This window comes from Suricata suricatta, chromosome 14 (genome assembly GCF_006229205.1).
Source record: "Suricata suricatta isolate VVHF042 chromosome 14, meerkat_22Aug2017_6uvM2_HiC, whole genome shotgun sequence".
NCBI classification, from domain to species: Eukaryota; Metazoa; Chordata; class Mammalia; order Carnivora; family Herpestidae; genus Suricata; species Suricata suricatta.
Genome location: NC_043713.1, coordinates 27,267,934 through 27,286,380, shown reverse-complemented (window position 1 = coordinate 27,286,380; position 18,447 = coordinate 27,267,934).

The window sequence follows — 18,447 nt, the reverse complement described above, 5'->3', positions numbered from 1 at the left end:
GCTCCTACCTCCCTTGTTTCTCCCACAACCCTCTTGGGTGGTCGGTATTGGCAGGGCCACGTTATGAGTTGTGGGGACCCTAGGCACTCGGCTTTCAGAGGGCTCTTTCTCCATAAAAAAATATTAAAAATTATATTTTATGACCACATTGGTATTGAGATGAATATAATGTAGGCTGGATTATATGTGTTTTTTGCTTCTGATTTTAAAGAAATGAAAGCAATGTTGTGGGCCCTGAAAAGTCTCATGGGCTCCAGGCACAGTGCCTGCTATGCCCAATGGAGAAGTGTCCCTGGACATAGGAACAGAAGAGGGCGGCTGTGGAGCAGCAGTGGACATCAGGAGACCTGGGCCCCTGTCCTAACTCCTGAACAAGAAGCTAAGAGATCTCTGACCAGTGTCTCTACCTCACACGGCCTCCTCCTCTTTCCAAGGAGGCATGGAACTTGACCATCTCCTTGGCACCTTCTAAGCAACAACTCCCCAAGATTCAACTGAAACATGCAGACCTCAAGCTCATTTTTTAACTTCTGACCCCAAGGGAAGGCTCTTCCTCCCCCCACCCCACCCTACTAACTACAATATTAAACTTGTTTTCCTTTCTGAATCTCCTTCTCTCATCAAATCACGTGCTGGTGTGTGCAGCCACTGATTTCCAAAAAGCGGCCATAAAACCGTAATGAGTATGGAGATACCAACGTGAAATGACAGAGAGAAAGCCATAAACATTCAAATAAATATATAAATATAAACAAGTCTATAAACCAAACCCGGGAGGTATTTTAAACGCATAATGTAGCATTTATATCTCTTACTTTGCGCAGCAGAACTTTCAAAGGAAATTCATTTAATCCTATTGCTCACACCCCTAACCCCCATCCAGGAGTAATCGCTAATAACCAGCACAATTATCGCCTCCCTCCTGATGGAGAGTTCATTTCAGAAGCTCGTTCTTGAATTCATTATCATGCTGGAAATGAGTTGAATCACAGCGGATGTGACCACATGACAATCCCCCTGCTTCCTTCCAGTTGGGTTCAGCGAGAAGCCTGCCGCAGCCCTGGCCCCTGCCAGCGCTCTTGCAAAGGGAGCTACCTCTCCATGCCTGACAAGCTTTAAATGTGTGATTTAAAGCTTGTCAGGAGTTAGGAAGAGGACACATGACTCTGCTTTATTACAGGCGTGATGGGTGGAGGGATGCCACCGCCCACCGCCCACCTTAGACCATGACTGTGGCCCTCCCTCTCCAAAGGAAAGGAACCTAACTGTGGTTCACATGTCCTGCCAGGAAATGGTCAAGAGTGTACTGAGCACCACGCACACACTGGCCCTGTTCCAGGTGCTTCCAGGTGTTCACTCATCCAGTCCTAACAAGCCCTGGGGTAGATTTAGGGCCAGATACAGATTTCATGGGGCCCTTGTTTAAAGAAGTAGGGGAGGGGCTCCCGGGTGGCTCAGTTGGTTAAGTGTCCAACTCTTGATCTCAGTTCAGGTCTTGATCTGGGGGTTGTGAGTTCAAACCTCATGTTGAGCTTTGCGCTAGGATGTGAAGCTTTCCTTAAAAAAAAAAAGAAAAAGAGGAGAGAAGGAAGGAAGGAAGGAAGGAAGGAAGGAAGGAAGGAAGGAAGGAAGGAAAAAAAGCAGAGGAACATGCAGTTAAGGGTACTAAAATACAAAATTTTTTTTCATTCTTCCTTGGGTGGTTTTCTCTGCCCCCCCTCACCTCTCCCTCTCTCTCTCTTCTTGACTTGTCATGACCTTTCATGTATTTAATGCTGCAGGCTCAGGAGTACAGGGATTCTTGCAGGTGAGCACAGACCCTCACTGTACAGGGCCCCACCCAGTGACTCAGTGTACACACAGAAGACCCACTGTCTGCAGGTTTCCCTCCCACCAGCTGTCAGACTGCCACACTGAGCGCCAACCAGAGTGGGAGGGTCGAGCCAGAGGTCTCCCCTTCACACAAGCCCTCCACCCCAGCCACTGTGAATGCATGACCCACAAGGAACTGCAGCCTCTGTGCCAGGTTCTGCTCAGTACCAGGAATGGGCCAAAATGCTGCAGGGTGCATCACCTAACTCTGACCCTCCCCACACCTGTACGCACCTGAGCACAGAGGGTAGCGGTGGTCCCTAGGTGGGGGGCCAGGAGGGAGAGGCCCTGGGCACTTAAAGGCAGTTGAGAACAGGAGAGGCAACAGGAGGTAGGACTGAGTAGTAGCCAAGGATCCAAGTCTCCCCCATTCGTGGTCCACTGACCTATCAAACTTCACTTACAAAATACAATATTAGGATTTTAAACAATTGAACATGTTGGAATTATTAAGAATTTCAAGATGGTAATTGTAGAGCATCAAATCCCAAGCCTGGGAGCATTTTAAGCACAAGAGTATATACAGTTGCACTGGTCATGTCCCTGTGAAGCCAACTCTGGGTAGGTATTACCACTCTCCTGATTTTGCAAATGGGGAACTTGGGCCCTATAATTAGCCCAAGGTCATGATGTTGGGAAGTGGGGAACACTAAGACTCAAACTCCATAATCTGGCTCCAGAACCTCCTTCTTTACCATTTCTGTATGCTGTCCCTAATTCCACCAAACCTGGGTGCCTCTCCTCAGGGTGATCGGCACAGTACCACACAGTCTGGTGGAAAAGGCAAAAGGGAGTGCATGCCCCAACCCACATCATCATGCTGACTCAGCCAGCCACTGCCTGTGTGGCTTTGAGAAAGTCACTTAGCTTTTCTGAACTTTAGCCCAATCTGCCACCTGGGGGTCACTGTGAAGAAAAAATTTGAAGTAATAAAGGTACATTAAGAGGGAAGCAATATATAAGACAAGTAGGAAAGTCTAACCAGAACTGGACCTCTCAACCATCTCCTCCTTTCCCAAGTGTTTTCCCACCCCTCTGTAGACAATTGACTCTGACCCTGAATGTCCAGAGAGGACAGTGCACATGCTTTGTAATAGAACTACTCTGTGGCCACACGGTAAGAAAGGGACAGGCTGGGGCCAGTTCTGTCATTCAGGTTTCTAAAGGATATAATAGTATTTTATGGGTCTATCTACACCTTCTTTGAGTTCTTCAGCTGAATTACAATGGAGGTTTTTTCTTACATGTGTTCAGTCCACCAAGCTAGCTCTCTCCATTGCTGATCTAGGACTCCCCCTGCCCAACCTGACATTTGCACCACTGCATAGATGTTTGCTGAATGAAGTCTTTAAAAGTCTGCATGACGTTTTTCCTAAAATGAACTCATCAAACTGACCCACTAGTAAGCATTGAAAGTAAGACTGAACTATTAGTAAGCACTGACTTAAGGGACCTAAATCTGTAGTAAAACAAGAAAAAGCCTTAGCAACTCAACCTTTACATCTTTTCTGCTGAACTAGAGTGACACTGCTGCCTCAGACAAGTTTGGGAGCTTTCCTTTGGCCTTATCAGAGAAGCTTCTGCTTTGGCAAGACTGGCTGAAAGATCTGATCAGTCAGAGAGCCTTTGCGTCGGCCACTGCAGTAACGTATGCTGGTTGAGGGCGTGCATGGTCGTGTGTGATGCCCGAGGGCCCCTGTCTCTCAGGGATCCTGGGCCTGCTCTAGGAGTGCTAGTTCACTGCACAGAGTAAGCCCAACATATCCAGACATTTGCCAGAATTTCAGCTCTCAAGTTCAGCCAAGAGAGTTATTTCACAAACTATCAAAAGGCCATAGATGAGGGGCACCTGGGTGTCTCAGTTGTTTAAATGTCCGACTTCAACTCAGGTCATTATCTCATGGCTCATGAGGTCCAGCCCCATATCAGGCTCTGTCCTGACAGGTCAAAGCCTGGAGCCTGCTTCTGATTCTGTGTCCCTCTCTCTCTCTCTGCCCCTCTCCTATTCGTGCTCTGTCTCTGTCTCTCCCCCCAAAATAAATAAACATTAAAAAAATTTTAAGGCCATAAATGAGCCATACAATGGTCAGTGTTTGTTAGGAACACGTGTACATTGTTCAGCACAGTACCTGGTACGTAGTAAGTGTTTGACTAAAGTGTCAATCCCTGACAAACGTAATCTCTCTTAGGTTTGAGGCTTAGAAACTAGTGTGATTTGTCACTCATTCCTTGGGGGGATTGTAGGGTATTGGGACAGTATGAGAGCTGGACACCCTGATACAGGGAGGATAGAGATACAAGAAGGAGTTTGAAGTAGGGCAGTGTGGCAGAAGCATGGATTTTGGAAAACTAAAAACCCCTTTTACCTCCTGTTCTGCTTTTCCAGGGTCTGGCTCTAGAAACCTCAGGAACAGAGTTAGTATTAGGTCTCTGGTGTAATGTGACTCTCCCCAGAATCACTTCCACTGCTTTACCTTCTCCAGAGAGCATGTAACTGTAATGGACACATGAGTTGGTCTTTCCTGAACAAACTGAGGTTGTTACAAGAGATCAGAAGACACAAAAATATCACTCAGGTTCTTTCAAAGAAGTCTCCTCTTGGATCACTTTTTATTTTTTGAGGCCAAACAGCTTTTACTTCCTTCGCTGTAAAATGCAGACACTTGAGTGCTTTCTCCAGAGCAAAAATTGGTTGACACTCCCCACTGATGGATTCAAACATTTTGACTGAACTCATTCAAATTCCTGTCAGTGTAGTCAATGGATGTCACATCAAATATCTGTCAGCACAACCAGCCAAGTCGATTAGACACCTGGTCTTTTTAGTCAGCTAAACTTGTTATTTCTGAAAACAAAAATAAAAAAAAATCAAGATGAAAGTAACCTATCAATTTAGTTAGCGACTGACTAATAACTTCTATCAAAAAAGTACATTTTTGTCGAACTACTTTGATTTTTTTTCCCCACTGAATCTACTAAATCAATCAGTTGTGTATGGGGTGGGGAGGATATTGACCAGATGTGCAGCTTGCTGAACCAGCAGGGAGGTGAACATCAGAAATGAAATCATCAAAGAGATTCCATCAGAACATCCACTGTTCAGTCATCCACAATAACAATGAGGAATGTGACCCTGCAAGACATATGACAGGTACTCCCTAATCACGACAATTTGCTGCACTGAAGAGCATTTTCCTATTCTTTCTAGAAATTCACCTTCCTGTCTTGTTTGTCCATAATTGATAAGAAAATGGGTGTGATTGCCCACGGAGTGCTGATTTGTGTCCCCAGTTGCCTGTCAACCATCAGCAAGGTCATGGCAGGTTCACTGAAAACTGAAAGTTGATTGTATTTATTTGGGGTCCCTTGAGTGTTATATTTACTGAATTAATTCTGAAAGATATGATGCTTTCCCAAGTCCAGAGGATGATAATAAGTTCAGTGTTTGACATGGTCTATTTTAGACCTGAACTAAAGAGTTAAAATCAGTTTCTTTGTTTAAACTGAAACCCTTCAACCTGGCCTTTGGCACATTCCTTCTCTACCTTTACTCTTTTCTCAAGCCTCACCTCACCCCTTCCAGCTTCTGACTTCCTCACACACCCTGCCAGGATGCCTGGAGACTTGATACTGCCCTCCCTCCAGAGGCTCCCATTTAAAAAACCAGGTTATACTAAGAGATCTTGTACTTACTGTGCTAAATCTTTCCAAGGGTGCTTGTTTTTCAAAAGAGGATACCTGAAGAGGTCTACGTTTAGTTCAAAGGAGTAAATCACTAATGATATAATTCCAGATGCCATGTAACTAGAGAGAGTCCAAGTGTCAACAGACAGTATTTTAACAAAGCCAAGTATTGTGAAGGGCAGTCCTTCTTAGAAAATCAGAACATATTCACTCTCGAATGTATTCATGCAGAATTAAGTGGTCCACTTTTGTCCAATTCAAATTTTTCACTGGTAAGATTTTCTCCTGGTCATAGACATTTCTATAACTGGAATAAGCTGATTATTTATTGCTAGCCACTCACCACCTACAATTCACTTTTCCAATTTTCCATGTTGCCTGTACAGTGCCACTTTGTCAATCCCTGTAGTTTATTGACTGTGTTCTGATGGCTGGGATAAACAAATTACTTCAAGAATGACTAGAGCAAAAAGGGCATTGCTTGCTGGCTTCTAATGATGGAGCTGGTATGCGTTCCAGTTGGTCCTAAGGTCAGGAGGCAGTTCACCATCACAAGGATGCAAGTCACCATAGCCCATCCTATCAGTGACAAAATTTTGTATGGCATATAATGTTGACCTTGTTTTATTCTGAGTAAGTATCAGATCAAATGATTTTGCAGATAAAATATTTTCAAATTTTGAAGTCTACTCCTTTAAAATCCACTGAAAATATACTGCACAGTAGCAACTCTGCTTTATGTATTAAAAGCATCAATAACCAAGAAGTTCACAGTCTTACATTAGGGCCAGAGGACATTTATTGGATCTGGGGTGTCTTGCACCATCTATATCCAAATCTGTGCAATTCTACAGAAAAATATTTTTTGCAGGCATCCCCAATATGTTTATTTAATTACAAATTATACTTATGTATCCATATCTACATCAGTCAATCTGTCAAGTTAGGTAAGGGTCATCAAAATACACAGTTAGGTAAGGGTCATCTATAATGATAGTGTAAACCCTTTTTAAAGTAGACTTCATAATTCTGAAATTTGGGGGGACTAATTTTTATTGTGGCTGATTAGGTTGTCATTGCCTTTACTTCCTAATGTGGCTGGAATAATCAGAACATAATCAGAACTAAAGAAGCAATAGCCATATCACTTTCCTGTGATTTATTTGGGCTTATATTAGTGAATCTTTCTTTATGTTCTGAAGTTTCTTTCTAGGACTCTTACTAATCCATTTGTCCATTTTCTGTTAATCCTTTTGTACCATGGAAATTCCACTCTATTTCAGAATAATTATATTAATAACCAATAAGAAGCAGTTATTCAGAAAGTTTGCCTCCAGAGCCTGCATAGATAGCCACTAACCTCCCAACCTTGCATCACTGCAGGTATGCTACACAAGGTCCATGTGTGGCATATGACAATGTGGAAAAAAGAGTGACATGTGACAACTTGAAAAAGGACCTGAGCCAGGACACCTTACGTTTATCTTAATTTTTACATACAAATATACGTAGAAGTTCTAATATGTATCCACACCCCAGTGGACTGGGTGTCTTATAGTACCCCTCAGGATGAACGCTCCCCTTTGGGAACCACTGGTTCTAGTTCACTTTAAAATGAAGCCTCTTCTGGAGAGGAGATTGGAGAGACCCATTGTGACCAAGTCAGATTTCATGTCCTGTCTGGGAGTTTGGGCATCCTGGGTGCACTGGGAAGCAGTAAAGAGTCTTAAAGAAGGTGTGATATGACCTGATCTGTATTCTTGCAAGATCGTTCTGAATGAACCAAAGAGACTGGATGTGGAGCATACACAGATACCAAACAGGAGATACAACAATGGTCTGAATTAAGGCTGCAGCCTTTAAGATGGAGAAAAGTGGGCAGATTCACATGATAGTAGATTTGGTTATTCATTAAACTTGCCCAAGGTTAAACAGCTGGTAGGCAGCAGAGCTAAATTTAGACCCCAGGTCTCCTCACTCCCAATACAGTGATTTTTCTTCTGATTTACCATGTCAGAGAACACCTGGTCCTTCCGTTTTATCCTCCCCCAGGGAGATAGGTGATCAGGAGCTGAGCCCAGATAGCAGCGTGCAGTTTCCAGCAGGGTGATGAAGGAAGGCAACAGGGAAGGAAAAGCACTGCCTTCTCCAGATGTATTTATCTTTGCAGGATCCATGAGGGGGCTCCATAAGACTCTGTTTTCTGGGTATTAAAATAACACACTTTCCAGTGTTTCCAGTGACAACAAACAGAAACTCTAAGTGACTTATTCATTCAAGTCCAGGTCTTACCAAAAGCCTGCTGAAGGGTGGAAAGTGATAGGGAGGTACCAACTTGGGGGAAAGAGAAACCGACTCTTTTTATCACTCCCACTAAGGAACTTTCATCTCTTCATCTTTAAGCTAAAAAATTAGCTCCTCTTAAAATTCCTTCCAAATCACCCCTTCCTTCCTCTCCCCCACCACCTACCCTAGTCTCCTTTCTTGTGGCATCTCTTATCGGTCAGAGTTTAGCACATAAAACAGAAACCACTACAGGTATTTTAAACAGAAAGAGATTTAATACAGGAATTTAGGGGCTCACAAAATTGGGGGCAAAGTTGTAGGAGTAAGCTTTGGGCCAGAAATTACTCCTGGAACACTACAGAACTGGTGTACCATAGGAGCTCCTTCCTCTGAGGCGACCACTGAAACTACTGAGTTCAAGAACCCACCATTATGTTCCTGGAAAAAGGAAGTCAGAATCATGAAGTCACTATAGCTCCTGCCCCTCAAACCCACAAAGCTAGAGGCTCACCACTGTGTAGCAGAAAACATCATCTGTCCATGACCTTTCTTTCATGAAAAAACTGCTGAAAAAGCAAGGCTTATACTTCATTTCTACCTCCTAAATTTTGCCTAATGTCTCTAATTGACAAAGCTTGATTTTATTCTAAAAACCTCAGCTGCAAGCAAAGCTGAGAAATTCAATTAATTTTTTAAATGTTTTTAATTTTTTTTTTAGAGAGAGAGAGAGACAGAGCATGAGCATGGGATGGGCAGAGAGAGACAGAGACAGAATCTGAGGCAAACTTCAGGTTCTGAGCTATCAGCACAGAGCCAGATACAGGGCTCAAACTTACAAACCATGAGATTATTACCTGGACCAAAGTCAGACATTTAACCAACTGAGCCACCCAGGCGCCCCTGAGAAATTTGATTTTTAACTTTCTAGCCTCTTGGGTATAGAAAGGTACCCTAGAAAGATTGAGCAAGCCACCCTATGGGTTCCAGCACAGGATCTCCCAAATAATACATTCTATGTTTTTTTAATGTGTCTAACCACCCCTCAGTTCTTGGAGGACAGGAGTCATGTCTTTCACATCCTTCAGGGCTACAAGACTTGCAGATGAGAGATCCTTGCTAAGGACAGCCAAACAATGAAATGATGAAACACTTTCACTGTTTCACTTTGCTTTCTAATTCTGTTCCTGCCTTTAAATGTTGTCTCTGCAATAAACCCCCTTGAAGACTCTGCTGGTTGGTACTTCTTAAGTGTGTCCCCACAGAATGAGCCACAGGCTGGACATATACATTCCTCCTCAGTTAGTGGGCTGATTGTGTTTGACAACTAATTCTCACTCAGAAGATTTTTTTCCCCAAGAGACATTTTTGCTCCATGAGGCTCAATCCGTAGGAAACTAATTTCCTGCAAAAGTGTGAAGCCAACAGATCTTTCTTATATGCACTATTATCTCATTTTGGCAGCTGACTACCTCCAAATTCTAAAGCAGGTGCCCTCTACACTATTTGACAAGGTTGCTATGAGGATTAGATAAGATACCATAGATAGCAATACCTACCACATAGTAGATGTCAGTAAGTATCAATTCCTTCCTTTTTTCTTCATAAAAGAATATACCATTCTGGGCTTCTGCTAAGAGACTGGCTAATTAGATCCTTGAAGAGGTATTAATGGCTAATGTATTAGTTATCTACTGATGTGTAACAAATTGCCCAAAACTTAGCAACTTAAAACAAGAAAAATGTCTTTGGCCAGTAATCCTGGAACAGCATAGCCGGGTGGTTCTGGCTTAGAGTCTCTAATGAGATGGCTGTCAAGATGACGACTTTACTGAAGGCTTTCCTGGAGCTAGAGGATCTGCTCTTAAGATGACTCTCTTGTGCAGCTAGCCAGATGATGCAGGTTTGTTGCCAAGAGGTCTCAGCTCCTCTCCATGACAAACTCCTAAGGCTGCAGTTCCTCCAGAGCAAGTGACGCAAGAGTGCAAGGCTGAAGTGGCAATATCTTTTAAACCTAGCCTCAGAAGGCACAGCACCTCATTTTTATGATGTCCTGCTGGTTACACAGGTCAGCTCTGTAAGTACTGGGAAGCAAGGGTCACCACAGGCCACCATGGAGGCTCACTGCCACACCTCATAATGGCCTAATAGGGTAGGTGAACTCTTCTAGTTACTGTCATTGTGATTTGGAAGGGATTTTGAATTTCTCAAGTCAAATCCGTGAGATATCCTTAGATACTTTCATCTTTGTCAAGATTTTAGCTCTGGAGCGCACTCATTAGACACTCAGAAAATATGTGAAGAATGAATAAATTTGTCCCTTGAGCAACATATAGACATTCTTCAAAATAGAGCAACTCAAGAGATAAAGCATCTATGGGGTACTCTTATGAACATATATGTATATAAATTATGTGTTGTGTGTGTGTAATAAAATGTCACCCACAAAATGAAATAAAATACTTGGGAACATGTAAACTATAAAAAATTAGTGATAATTGCTGTATACATGTATATATCCTTTCTTTAATAGGGATAGAAATGCATGAAACTATGATTTACAATTAAAGAATAGAATGAAATGGTATAAACCTTGACAATGCAAAAATAATAATAATAAAATTAGTAAAAATTTATAAAAGCATAAGAAAACCAGTTTTCCCATTTTTCTTACTAAGGAGGCAATCAGTGCTACCTAAATATGAAACCTGGATATTTTTTGAAAGATACTAATTTCTTAATTTTTTAAATAGTTTTTCTGTTTTCTTAACCTTAAAAGGTTATAAAAACTAAAAATATTTCCCATGATGAATAAATATTTATCTGAAGTTTAGCAGTTTCTCTGGTTTCACTTTAATTCATTTTTCTTTTGTTCAAGTCACACAAAATTAAATATGATACTTTCCATTAAAAAACAGTAGCTCAAAAAAAACCAAAAAAAATAATAGCTCATAAGACATGATCTTATTTCTAGGAAATAATTTTGTCTTTCCATTTTTTTTCTTCTGCTGCTCAGGAATATGAGCAGAGAGGCATTTGGAAGGAGAGCTCCCCAATGTTTATGATGGCCATCTCTGCATTTGGGAAGTGGCAGGAAGTTTCTGCATTCTTCCTGTGCTCTTCAGCATTTGAAATTTTCACAGTGAATATATACAATATTTTAAACATGACAATGAGAGGCTTAAACTAAAAAGAATATGATTATTGGATGGGTGACACTGTCATCTCATTTGAAGGGATATCCCCCAAAATGTTTATGTCTTAGAACTTCAGAAGCCCTTGAAGATGTCATAGATGGGTCATCAGTTTTGAGAGGTGTACTTTACCTACCTTTTGCCCTAGTGGGTTGGTGTGGAGAATTAATGCAGCCAAGACAATGGGTTTGGCTCTCCAAATGAGCCATTTGTCTTCTCCCTGATCTGTGCTCCTAACCAGAACTGGAACACTCATTTATAGAGTCAAAGCACTGATCAAGAGGGTCTGCAAGTTGGAGTCTTGGTTGAATCCTACTACTTAGTTCACAGTTGTATCAACCCGGGTCATGAGGAAATTAGGAGCATCACCAAAAAGGCAATGCAGCCATTAGATAGAAGGACAGGCCCTAGAAGAAGGATGGATCTGTAAACTATGAAAAACAGAAAGGAACAGGACACAGGACTCTTTCACATCCAATTCAAATATCTTTTAAAAGTTGATCTAAGAAAAATGATGGTATTAAAAATCCTTCTCCCAACAAGTGAGTTTTTTATTTTCATGACTTTTTCATCCTTGGCCTTCCAGGTTTTCCCACTGAGCATTTTCGGGGGGGAAATCCCTTGTCATATCATCTTGTCCTGCACATTGCAGGGTATGTGGCCTGCCTGGCCTTCACTGCTAAATAGCAGTGGTACTGCTCCACCATTGAGTCAATCAAAAGATGCTCTCTTCACTCCCACCTTCATTCTCTACCCACCCCCCATAGTGGGGACCAGGGCAAGCCCATCCCTGGATACTCACAAGGTACCTTCTGGTTTCCATGAGGACAAGAAGAGCTTTTTCTTGCAAACTGTTGAATCTCTAGTGACTGGCACATAGTGGGTACTGAACAGACACATTTGAATGAATGAGCAATATTCAATGTAGGATCTGCTATGGAGAAATTAGTGTTTTAGGAAGATTAACATTTCTAAATATTTACATCAGCAAATCTACTCTCATTAAATTCCTGATAGTTGGAGCCTTTAGAGCTTATTATGAACAACCCCAGAAAAGCCTGGAGAATGTAGACAGAAACTGACATTTGTTGACACCTATGGTTCGCAGAGTAGTGTGCTGCCCAGCCCTCTACATATTGCCTTATAAAGTAGCAATCATCATTCTGCTTTTCAGATGAGGAGGACTCTGTGCCCCATGTGGCACATGGTAGATGGCAGAGCTAGAATTTGGCTGAACTCCCAAGGCCATGCCCTTTTGGTTCCACCCACTGTGACCATCCCAGTGGGGTTTGCTCATCAACACTCAACCTTTCTTTCAGATGCTCTCGAGAAAACACATTTTCAGAGGTTTCATAACACTGTTTTCCAGTGATGTCCAGACAAATTCCATCTCTTCAGAAGCTTGACTGCATAAATATAGCCAACTTATCTCTCCCATTACCTCAGTCAAGCTGCCGGGGATCAGAAGACAAGCATCTTGGCAAATGCCTTCAGCCACTTGCAAAATGCATGCCTTCTTTAACTCTCAACTGATGTAACCCCAAGTGGCTCATTTGGGGATCTGAGGAAACCTCATTTGGTAAATCTGGTTAGGCACAAAAGGAGGAGAAAGGGTGAAATAAAGTTAGATTAAGTCCCCATCTCCACGTCAGGGTCCCTCTGCCTTTTCTTCTTCGGTAGCTGGTCCAGAAGCTGGCTGTCACACATGATGCCCCAGAGCCACCCACAGGGCAGTATGACAGAATAGCTCACTTCCTCTTCTCCAGGAAGACTGTTGCTCCATCCTTTACAGGACTGATGCAAGAGGGGAGGAGGAGGGAGAAGCCTCGCCAGGGAGTCTGGCAGCTTCGAGGTTGTGGCCCCTTCAGAGAAGGGACAAAGGGCTCAAGAGTGCCCATCTATCTCCCCACCCCATCTCCTCTCCTGCTCCATCGCCTTCTCTGCACATCCTCTCCGGCCAGCACTTCAATCCTACTGTGCTGTTACCAAGCGGCTTCTCTCCTCTCTTCTCCTTCTCCTTCCTCCTGTTCTCCTCCCTCCCCTGCCACTTCCCTTATGTCTACCTGTAATGCCCCAGTCCTCCCACTTTTTCCTTCCTGCCTGCCAATCTTAACTGTATCCCTCTCCTCACTGCCCCCATGAGATGTCCCCTTCCACTTTGTGCAGGCTTCCTCTATTCTGTCTTCTCCAATATGGCACAAACGTATTGCTGGATTACTGATGTTCTTACTAATGCCCTTCATTCCTGCATATCCCCACCCCAGCATCCCCACTGACATTCATAGCAAGGATGCATGAGGCTGTCATAACTAAAGCCTCCTAACCTTGACTCACCCCAACATGAGTCCATGCTTCTGCCCTCTTTGGGGCCATTCACAGCAAGGACCCAACCTTGCCTCCTCTTTATGGTCTTGTCCAAGCTTACAAGGCAAGGGTGAGTTTTTAGTTTAGGTATTTTCAGCAGTGGGAGGAGCCTCCATTTCTATAGGTGCTAAATTTAATTTCTGAAACTGTGCACCGTTTACCAGCCAGCTTTCTCAGGAGCGTGCCATGGCTAGGGGCCTGCACAGGTTGCATGGGAAGCCAGGATTTAGCTGCCACATGCCAAGACACATGCTGGAAAGGACTGGGGTGTTTGCCATCTCCTTTCATCTGGAGGTAGAAGATGTAAGCAGTATTTAATTAAAGTCATAAATTTAGCTTTGGTTTCGTTTTGGTTTTGCTGTTGGTAAATCTAATCTGGTTTCACTTGTTTAGCGAATGCTTTGACCACTCAGCCAAAATTCTGAGAGGAACAGAGACTGTGCCCAGGCCCTCTCCCAGAACACTCCTCCTGCTCCAGTCTTGTAGCTCCCCACACCCAGAGCCTTCTCCCCACAAGAGCACAAGAGCACTGCCCAGCTAGACCCCCACGCCCATGCCTCTCAAAGCTGGTCTCGAGCAGAGGAACCACATGAAGGTCTTATTCAAATGCAGATTCTGCTTCTGAGAAGGGGATTGAGAGCCTGCATTTAGAACTGCAACCAGCGTCTGTCTGGGTGGCTCAGTCTGTTGAGAGTCCAACTCTCGATTTTTAGCTCAGATCGTGCTCTCACAGTTGTGGGATCAAGCCCAGCATCAGGCTCCATGCCTGCTTAAGACTCTCTCTCCCTCTCCCTCTGGCCCTCCCCTGCTCACACGTGCATACATTGGCATCCTCTGTCCCCCTTCTCAAAAAAAAAAAAGGAAAAAGAAATATAGTTGATCCTCAGCCTGCACGTGAGTAGCAGGGCAATAAAATTGCGCTGCCTGGACAGCTAAAGGTCTAAGTCACCGCTTCCCCATCCGGGCTGCACGCCAGCACCAGCATCACCTGGAGAGCTCTTAACGGTCTCAGGGCCCGCCTGCACCCCAGACCGCTGAAGCCACAGCCTCTGGAGGAGGAGCCCGGCCTCCGCGTTTTTTAAAGAGGAAGACAGCTGTGTGCTGTCACGAATGAGTCTCTGCTTTCAAGGTTGAAAGGAAGGAGCATTCACATCTGACTAAAGGGTATGGAGAAGGTGCCCTGAAAACAGCATTGCCCCCTGCTCCCCCAGTTGTTTCTCCACTGGATTACAGCCATAGCCCAGGTGTATCGTGTGCAGAAAGCGAGGCCAGTTTTGAAGACGGAGGGTGACTTGGGGAAGCCATTGCCTGTAATGGCTCCCAAGCACATTACAGAATGCTGAAAAGTCCATACAAAAGCATGGAGGATGGGGCAGCGGGGTGCTGCACTAGGAGAACCCAGTCCTGGGGCCCCTTTTGCTACTGTATAAGACCTGAGACTTAATACCATCCCATTAACTGCCCCCTTTTACCCACACCCAACACCACCCACCCTTCTTCCCCTTCAGAACATCTCCACTCTTGTCTCCAGAAGGCTTTCAATGTCACCTGACTCTGAGTTGTGCCCAAATTAGAGGCTCCAGGGACAGCACCTGATGGGATCTGTCCCAATTTCTGCACCCTCCCAGAGACAGCCCTGCCTCCCCACTCTGATCCCTGTCACTTCTAGAAAATAAACATCTGTGCAGGGAAAACATTATCAAGGTTTTGTTGAAAAGAAAAGGGGTAGCCCCGGGGCCTAATGAACATGCCAAACGAAGTTCTTGGAGAGGTCAAGTTTGGAAGAACTGTCTCCCTGCCAAATGGAAGAACAGGATTGCATACTACCCCAGGTTATACAAGGTTCAGTTCCCAGAAGGAGGCATGTGTTTGTACACATGAAACCTAAACTACATAAAGCAGGCCCCAGGGAGAATGGAGGACTGACTATCCCCTGAGCTCTGCGTGAAGACAGAGAGCCATCCTGGGACAGAGCCATGGGTCAGTGATGCTACTGTGGAAAGAGCCCAGGCCTGAGCATCAGGAGGCAGGGTCAGCCCCAGCCACTGTGTCAACTCCCTGTGTGACGCAGGTGGGAGCCTTCATTTCTCTGGGCCAGTGAAATGAGACTAGTGCCACCCTGCCTCGCTCCCCACCACGGGGTCATTTGGGGAAACATGCAGTTCTTGACAGGAGAGTACTTTGTAGAGTATGAAACCTGTGCACAAAGGGTTAGAGCAGTGTGAGATTTGCAGAGTTCGTGGTATGTATGTGCATGTGAGTGCATGTGTATGAATGTGTGTGCACATACATGAGGATTGTGCATGTGTGTGAGTACACGTGTGTATGTGTGTGACTGTTGCACTGGGAAACAGATCCTAACCACCACACAGGCCAAAAGAGAGGTCAGGGTGGCCCTGGGTCAGGAAAGCACTATAGCAATAATTTGGCTGGGACATTTGGGCAGGGTTCAGGGAGGTAAAGGAGAACAACACGCTGGGAAACAGAATGGAGCCTGAGGCAGCTGTAGGCCCAGAGGACACCTCCTGCCCAGAACAGGGGAACCTGCTACAGAGAAGCTGGAGATAGGTTCAAGCACAGGTGGAGCCCTGCCCCGCCCCCCAAAGCAGAGCCATAGGAGAACGAGGACAGCCACCTTCACCTTCAGTGCCGCTCACCTCTTCCCCCAAGTGCTCCTACCTGCAAAGAGACAGGACATGTCGCCCCCTCTCCCCAAGTAGTCTGGGGACACGCCTGAAGCAGCCACTTGCAGACTCAAAATATTTTCCTAGCAATTTTGTTTTAAAATCACAAAGGTAAAGCAATAAGCACCCAGTCCCAGTTGCAAGCCCCTTAGACACAGAGCCCCTCAGAAGCTTTCTGAGCCATGGCGTGACCAAGTCATGTCTTAAGGTAATTCATCCATCACCAGGAGCAAGGTGGAGAGAAGCAGGGGAGCCACCATCAGGGAGATGGCTAGGAGCTGACCTGGACGGAAGAGCACCAGCCCAGAGGGAGAAAATAGACTCACACACACAAGGCCTTTGAAGTGAAACTTGACGGCTTAGTAATTGCTAGTTTAGGGATGTGGTAAGGCAGGGACTCAATACACAACACATCAGAGGGTCATCCCACTTAAAGAATGTCAGCTGAGAGGGGTATGGTGACTTCCTCAGAATGTCCTCCCAAACGCAAGGAGATCTAGTATCTAAGGAGTAGATCAAAGCAACTCTGGCCTCTTCCCCCAACCCCACTCTGGGCCCTGGTTAGGTCCTCAGCTGTAGGCACCAGCACTGGCCTCTGCAGGAGAACCCAGAAAAATAGAGCTCCCAATGCACCGACCACCAGCCCTCTCTAACCCCGACAGTCTGCAGATGGGCCAGAGGAGGCTGTGCTGGCCCGACTCCTGTCTTGCTCAGCCTGCCCCCTGCCCCCGTGAGTCAGCTCCTCTCAGCCCACATCAGACTCACTGGGCTGGAGCTGCCAAGAAAAACTCCGAGCCCCCTTGTAAGAAGGAGCACTCAGCCAACATCTTACACAAGCCAACCCTGAGAAAGGCACCTCTCACCTTAGTCCAGTGACTGGCCGGCCCCTTCTTCTGTTCCCTGCCCTATCTGTCAAGGGACCAGGCGTCTCCTGGCTTAATCCCCTCCCTGGCCTCCTTGAGGTATGATCCATGGATCTGTCCTGTCCCTATTCCAGCATCAACTTGGCCCCAGACAGCTGATTTCTCTCTTTCAGCAGCTGTCCACTGGGCTCAGAGATCAGCAGAGCCCTGGCCTGGGGACCCAGCCTGACTCAGCAAGGTCCTTTTGGAGTCATTTCTCTGCCTTTGATCCTGTTGTCACTGAGATCCACAAAGTGGCAGAGAGTTTGGGGGCTTTGTGGGGTGAGCCAAATTAAAGGAAAATCCAGAGGTCTGCCCCAGAGAAAGGAAGATGAGGATCAATCTCTGAAGTGCTCTCCTGTAGGGAAGGGAGGACAGATGTCCTGTGCAGAACTAGAACCAGCACTGAGTGAAACCCCAGGGACTTGACATCGGCTCCACAGACCTAAAGGCTTCTAGTACACAGACATGTTCACAGTGAGAGCAGCTTGCCTCATGGGATTGTGGGATGCCAGGCAACTATCAGGAGCACTAAAAAGTGGATTCCTTCATTGTCTGAGAGAGGCAAAGAATATCCTTTTTGGTCCTGAAGTTGTAGAAATACATGGAAACTGTTTTCCATAATTGCATCAAGTGCAAAATCTTGGACAAAATTAATTCAACAAATATTCTGGGAAAACTGCTAATCACTTTTTCTTCTCTAGAGCTGCTATGACCTCCGTAACTCAGCTGGGTAGATGATACATAAACAAAACCATTTTGGATTCACTCCAGATGACAACTTCATTGGCATACTTAATCCCACTAGGCTATGGGGGAAGGAAGGGAGAGAGCCTTGACTCTGCACTAATTCACACCAACAACTCAAAAAACCCCTCCAATCACAAGCCCCTGTTCTCCCTTGACACCAGGAATATGCTAAAGAGGACACAGCCCCTTCCCATTAAGCATGGGCATGCTTTGGCATTGCCACCGGGGACAGATAGTCTTTTAAAGAAAAAAGGCAGGGCAAGTATTTCAAAGTTAGTACAACAGAGTCGGACACATATTTTCTAAATACTGGAAGAAGAATTGGGGTCCAAATATAGGGGCTGAGAACCCTTCCCAGTCTGGCTTCTGACCCCCTATCTACATCTTTTTATTGCCTGCTGACACCCTTCCCCATATTCCAGCAAGGTCTACAACTGGGATTTCCTGGCACAAACTGTGGATGTATTTCCTTAGGCATTTCCTTGGCCTTGTGTGTTCTTCCTCCGTCTTGCTCAGCCAAGCGCCGACGTGAAAGCCTGGGCCCCAGTCTCTTCGGGCCTGGAAGCTTCCCTGAGCTCCTACAGCTGGCCCTGCATCCCCTCTGCCATTGCCTTTCCTCTGTACTGAAAGTCTGTTCACTTCTCTCTCCCTGCCTTCCGGAGCCCAAGCCCAAACGTGAGCACTGTGCAGGCAGCTCTGATGCTTCTGGGGGAG